The sequence below is a fragment of the Bos mutus genome, chromosome 27 (genome assembly GCF_027580195.1).
Source record: "Bos mutus isolate GX-2022 chromosome 27, NWIPB_WYAK_1.1, whole genome shotgun sequence".
Taxonomy (NCBI): Eukaryota; Metazoa; Chordata; class Mammalia; order Artiodactyla; family Bovidae; genus Bos; species Bos mutus.
Window position 1 is genome coordinate 10,269,529 of NC_091643.1, and position 7,098 is coordinate 10,276,626.

The window sequence follows — 7,098 nt, forward strand, 5'->3', positions numbered from 1 at the left end:
TCCGTCCATGGGATTCTCCAGGCAAAAGTACTGGAGTGGGGTGCCATTGCCTTCTCCCTTCAAATATCTACCCACCACTAATTTAAGTGGAACCCCTAAATAAACTACTTTGAAACAACTTAATCTAGCATAGTTGTCTTAAGTTAGTGGTGGATAGATATTTAAACCACTAATTTAATCCACCACTAATTTAAGACAACTATGCTAGATTAAGTTGTTTCAAAGTAATTTATTTAGGGGTTCCATTTTCACTCCTCAATAGATTTTATGTATTTCTCATATGCTTCCTCACTCATTAGTTCATCTAGTTCTGAAGGGTTACTGAATGTCATCTTGATCAGCCAACCATCTTCATAACAAGACTTGTTGACAAGTCCTGGATTTTCTGCTAGAGCTTTATTAATTTCAGTTACTTCTCCTGATAGAGGAGAACAGATTTCACTAGCAGCTTTCACACTTTCCAAAGCACCAAACTCCTCTTGTTTGTTCAACTTTGTCCCAACTTCAGGCAGACTACAGTAAACAACATCTCCCAAAGCTTCCTGTGCAAAACTGCTGATTCCCACTGTTCCGACACCATTTTCTGTTGTTACCCATTCGTGTTTTTCTGTGAATTTCCGCACCAACAGCAGAGCAGGGCGGTGCGCAGCTCCCAGACTGCACCCGCTCGCAGTCCCCAGGGCCGCGGCTGGGTGCGGAGATGGTGCGCAGGCTGCCGACCACGGCCCGCACGCTCCGCACCGCGCGCAGCGCCACGTTCGCACGCGATCTTAGTTTTTTGAATGTTGAATTTCAAGCCAGCTTTTTCACTCTCCTCTTTCACTTCATCAAGAAGCTCTTCAGTTCCTCATTGCTTTCTGCCATAAAGGTGGTGCCATCTGCATATATGAGTTGATTGATATTTCTCCCGGCGATCTTGATTTTAGGCTTGTGCTTCATCCAGCCCAGCATTTCGCATGATGTACTCTGCATATAAGTTAAATAAGCTCTCTTATTCTATCTCTTTGCCATATGCCATATTTTCAAATAATCATCAGCTTCTATAGATCTTAATACATATCTTTGGGAAAACATATTATCTCTACTTGGTCTTTTCAAGAGCCACTCTCAGACTTCCCTGGTGGTCGAGTGGTTAAGGCTCCACGCTTCTAATGCAAGGAGTGCAGGTTCAATAACCGGTTGGAGAACTAAGATCCCACACGCTGCACAGGCAGCCACAAATCGAAAAAGGACCAGTCTTACTAATCAAACCTATTTTCCACATTTCAACTTTAATGGTTTTTACCCAAATGTAGCTATAATGCCATCATCCTTAGGCTTAAGACCCTTAAGCAGATGCTCATTTCATTTATGATAAATACTAAACACTAACTCCGGCCTAAGACTATGATAGAGCACACACGTGTGTCTTCAACCTGGCCGTAGCGCACCTTTCCCTTTGTTCTCTGTACCTCCACACACAGGTCTCCTTTTCAAGTCTCAAACATGCCATTTTTCCTTCTGGATCAGATCCAGATCTTTGTAACCTCTGTCTGGGTTCCGCTTCTGCTTCTTCATTAGATTACGTCCTACTCTTTCCTCAGATTTTATCCCCACATATCACTTCCCCCCAAAAGCGTTTCCAACCTTCAGTCTGAATCAAGTTCCTTGGATACACTCTTAGAGATTGCTTCCAGTGTTTCCTTTGCAACGTAATATTGCAAAGCAACACACACATCATTTAAATGACCTGCTTTATTCCTTCTCACTGCTATCAACGCCATGATTTTAGGAAGCATATCTATTTTGTTTTCTGCTGTATCCCCACTGCAGACTACAATGTCTTCAACATAGCAGAAGTTCAATATTAAACAAAATCTGCTATTTAACATTTTACTTTGGATATATTTACTTTCAGCCAAGTACAAGTGCTACCAGTATCATACCCTTGAGAGGATTAGTCACTGTTGAGGCATTAAAGGTTCAGTGGTGGGTGGGGAATAAATTTGCTTCCTCTTTTTTAAATCTAGCTTGAGTGGCTTGTAGGATCTCAGTTCTCCAACCAGAGATTGAGCCCAGGCCATGGCAGTGAAAACACTGAATCCTAAGGACTAGACCTCCAGGGAACTCCCTAAATTTTCTTCTTGTTTCAGAGATGTACCTCCCTCCCATCACACAGAAAACTACCCTTTGTGAAATTATCTCCACTGTCCAAAGTAGGGTGTTATAGACTGTCTCTTGTATGAATTAAGAACCAAAAAGTGGATATTGTTTGCTAGACATATGTTCCCCTAACAAAGGAATCAATCAATAAGTCTCTATTTTATTTCAAAGTCTATGCCCTATTGCAGTTGCTCAATGAAAAGGAAATATTAGCACTATTTACCTTTTGAGGATTCGAAATATATGAATATGTTCGTGGTAACATTTGCCAGGATTAGAAAAAGAGAGCTGAGAGTTCTTAATGAACCTGCGGGGCTTAGGGATTCCCTCGTAGCTCAGTCAATAAAGAATGTCCCTGCAGTGCTGGAGACCTGGGTTCGATTTCTGGGTCGGGAAGATCCCCTGGAGAAGGAAATGGCAACCCACTCCAGTGTTCTTGCCTGGAGAATCCCATGGACAGAGGAGCCATGCAGGCTACAGTCCATGGGGTTGGTCAGACATGAGTTAGTGACTAAACGACCACCACCACCAATGAACCTGTGAGCTAATCAAGACAAAATGTCCCAGGGGCAGCAGCAGATAGGTGTGTAAATAAAAACATGAACATTAAGAAAATCTAGCAAAGCAGTACTAAGCAAATGAAGCCACCCTCCCCCTAAAGGCTTTGTTTTCTAAGGAGCTAAGCTGGGGAGACTGTTCTGCCAGGGAGTCCATCAGGGAAGGAGAATAGTGTTCACATCAGTCCTGTGGGTCAGCAACGATGGTACCTAATTCTACAAAGGGAGTTAGAAGAATGTCATCTTTGGAAATCTCTTCAAATGCCTGGTTGGTACTTCCCCTTATGTTCCTTACATCCCCCTGTTGTGAATGCTTTAGTAATTCTCCCAAGGTGACACCACTGTGATGCTCAGTGAGTCAGGAAAATGTCTGACTGGAGAAACCAAACTCTCAGGTTCATTAAGGATGTCGCAGAGGTTGTTTGTGATGAAACCTTTGAGGGGATGTGCTTAGTCTCAAGCCCAGAGAATTACTAATTTATTTGCATCTTATTTTTCAAACAGAGATGGACTGTATAATACAGATCCCTGTGGCAAAGGGTAGAGATATAAAGATAAAACATTTAAGAAAATCTGACCAATTATTGGCTGACCACCAAATTTTATTGACCCCAGGTGTGACCTATAGGAAGCTAGATTTAAAAATGCAACCAAGAACTTCAAAATAAACAGGAGAAGACAACTCATAAGCCACACACTGGAGAGAAGACAGAATGCACAGATTTAGTGCAGGGAAGTTGCTAAATAAATAAGCACCAATTAAAAACAAAACAAAGCAAAAAAAACCATAAGCCAGTAAGAACAAACCTTGGGGGACAGAGGGATCTGATACCAGAATTGAAACATTATATTACCTATATGTCCAGTTTTCAACAAAAAAATTACGAGAAATGCAAGAAAACAGGGGAATATGTCACATACATAATTGAAAGAAAGAACCAGCAGAAAATGTCCCTGAGAGTACCCAGGTTATGGACTTAGTAGACAAAGGTTGTCAATCAGCAATTATAAATAAAATTTGTTTAAAGAACTAATAGCAATAATGTGTGATCAAATAAAGAACATCAGTATAAGGGCAATTAAAAACAAAAGTAGAAATTTTGGAATTGAAAAGTATAATAAGGAAACAAATATTACCTAGAGGGGCTCAGCAACAAATTTGAGCTGGCAGGAGAAAAAAATCAGTGAACTTGAAGATAAGTCAATAGATATTATCCAGATTTCAAAGGTAGGGGAAAAAATGAAGAAAAAATAAACAAAGTCTTAGAGACTTGTTGGAAATCATCAAGTGTATTCACATAGGCTTAATGAGACCCCAGAAAAAGAACCAAGAAAAAACAGAAAAATATTAAAGAAAGTAATGATCAAAATTTCTCATATTTGATAAAATATTAATCTACATTCAAGAAGCTCAACAAACTCTGAGTAGAATAAACTCAGGGAGAACCAAGCCTAGACATATCACAGACATTGATGAAATCAAAGAAAAAGAGAAAATCTTGAAAAGATTAAGAGAAAAATGACATCACAGATAAGGGATCTTCACAGAGTTTAGACTGATTTCTCAGTGGGAACCATGAAGACTAAAAAGCCCTACAGGATGACATCTTCAAAGTTTTGAAAGAAAAGTCCTGGGTAAACCAATACTTGTATATTTAGCTACACCTTTAAAAATTTAGGGAGAATTTATGCCCTTTAAAGAAAAGTAAAAACAAAGAATTTATAGCTGTAGAAAACAGTAAAAGAAGGCCTTATGGCTGAAATGAAAACACATTAGATGGTAATTCAAATTCACACAAAAATGTAAAGAGCACAAACAGAAGTAATATAAAAGTATTTTGAAAGACATTGTAAACATATTTTTGTTTATGGCACTTTTTATCCAACCTATTTTGAAAGACAGTTGCATAAAGCAATCATTATATAACCATTTTTTAGCTGCATAATACATAAAAACCTATTGGAACAAAATTTTATATATTATTAAAATAAAGTTTATATTAATCCTAAATAGATCCCTTTTAATTAGTTTGCTAAATATAATCACCAGAACAATTACTCATTAGGAAAGTCATGTCTGACTCTTTGCGACCCATGAATTGCAGCATGCCAGGCCTCCCTGTCCATCACCAAGGGAGTTATATACTTTTTAATTAATTATTAAAATGAATCAAAAGAATGTCTCAAGGTTATAAAGATCTTTTTTTTTTTTTTTTGGTTATAAAGATCTTACTAGACCCACTCCAGTAATACACTTTTTAAGATAACAGGATTAACCAGAGGGTTTTCAGGAAGGAAAAACCATCCTCAGGCAGGATACATTATTGTTATATAATCCTTCAGTTAAGTTCAGTTCAGTTGCTCAGTCGTGTCCGACTCTTTGCGACCCCATGAACCACAGCACGCCAGGCCTCCCTGTCCATCACCAACTCCCAGAGTTCACTCAGACTCATGTTCATCGAGTCAGTGATGCCATCCAGCCATCTCATCCTCTGTCACCCCCTTCTCCTCCTGCCCCCAATCCCTCCCAGCATCAGAGTCTTTTCCAATGAGTCAACTCTTCGCATGAGCTGGCCAAAGTACTGGAGTTTCAGCTTTAGCATCATTCCTTCCAAAGAAATCCCAGGGCTGATCTCCTTCAGAACGGACTGGTTGGATCTCCTTGCAGTCCAAGGGACTCTCAAGAGTCTTCTCTAACAACACAGTTCAAAAGCATCAATTCTTCGGCACTCAGCTTTCTTCACAGTCCAACTCTCACATCCCATATGTGACCACTGAAAAAACCATAACCTTGACTAGATGGACCTTTGTTGGCAAAGTAATGTCTCTGCTTTTCAATATGATATCTAGGTTGGTCATAACTTTTCTTCCAAGGAGTAAGTGTCTTTTAATTTCATGGCTGCAGTCACCATCTGCAGTGATTTTGGAGCCCAGAAAAATAAAGTCTGACACTGTTTCCACTATTTCCCCATCTATTTCCCATGAAGTGATGGGACCAGATGCCATGATCTTCGTTTTCTGAATGTTGAGTTTTAAGCCAACTTTTTCACTCTCCTCTTTCACCTTCATCAAGAGGCTTTTTAGTTCCTCTTCACTTTCTGCCATAAGGGTGGTGTCATCTGCATATCTGAGGTTATTGATATTTCTCCTGGCAACCTTGATTCCAGCTTGTGCTTCTTCCAGCCCAGCATTTCTCATGATGTACTCTGCCTATAAGTATAATCCTTAGTAGAGTTTAAACTGAGTTGTTTGTTGTGTAATCATCAGTTCTGGGCTTTAGTGGATACTGCTTTGATGCGAAAATAAGTGAGGGTCATTGAGCTTGATAAAGGCAGGAACAGCATTTTGTCCTCAACCCACAGTTTTTCCATCAGTCCACACTCTAGGATTTACAACTTGTTCCATTAAAAAGAGCTGGTTCCATATTCATGAAAACAGAGGCCCGGACCTTGTTCAGTATATCCCTCCCCAGAAGGGGTGAGGGAGACTCTGGCATGATTAGAAACTCTTGAACATAGCACAGAGTCCCAGTTGTAGCTTAAAGGATGACTGAAATAATAGCATTTGGCTCACCCTGACAGTTCCATTACAGTAGTGGATTGGGAGGAAAGTGGGCCAGGGGGCTTCAGTGAGCCCAGAGAAAGTTGCCCCAGTGTCCAAAAGAAATTGACTGACTGGCCCCCCACAGTTACTAATACCTGGGGTTCCTCAGGTGTAGTTAAGATGGGAGTTTGTGTGGGGACCCCCAGGCACCTTCAATCCCAGTTGTCTTAAGAGTCTGACCCCTGGGGTCTACACCTTGAAGGGCAGTTTACTCTCCAGTATGGTTCTTTGCAGATCGGACCTGGAGCCGGGGGCAGCTTAGATGCTGGAGAGAGCAATCCTGCTTGAGATGCCCCTCCTTTCCACAGTAATAAGTCCATCCTTTTTCATCTGGATTCCTCCAGGCATTTTTCCTCAGGCTGTTTCAGAGCAGATCTAATGGCCATTGTTGGGGCTTCAGTCTTTTGCCTGGTTCTTTTTTCCTATTATCTTCCTCATCATCTCTACCGTAACATATTGTCTGAGCCAACTGCACCAGTTTTTCTAAAGATTGATTTGGTCCAAACGCCTGTTTTCATAACTTATGGCAGATATCTAGAGCTGACTGAGTGAGAAATCTATCTTTTAAGATCATTTCTCTCTATATAACTCTGAGATCAATGTCAGTAAACTTGTGGAGAGCCTCCCATAGTCCATCTAGGAATTTATGAGGAGTTTCCTTCTCTCCCTCTTCTATGTCAGCCAACTTAGCATAGTTGGCTTAGCGTGTGCTTGCTTAAGTCCTTCAAGAATACATCCAGCAAAGTGACTCTGTTATTGGAACCCCTTGGCTCCCAGTAGGAAGGAGTACTATTTC

At 40.5% G+C, this 7,098-nt stretch overlaps 1 pseudogene; it reads right to left on the reverse strand.

Annotated features, from left to right (window-relative positions):
- Window positions 1-248: 248 nt before the first annotated feature.
- LOC138985926 (glycine cleavage system H protein, mitochondrial pseudogene) lies at window positions 249-1,492 on the reverse strand (annotated as a pseudogene).
- Window positions 1,493-7,098: the final 5,606 nt, after the last annotated feature.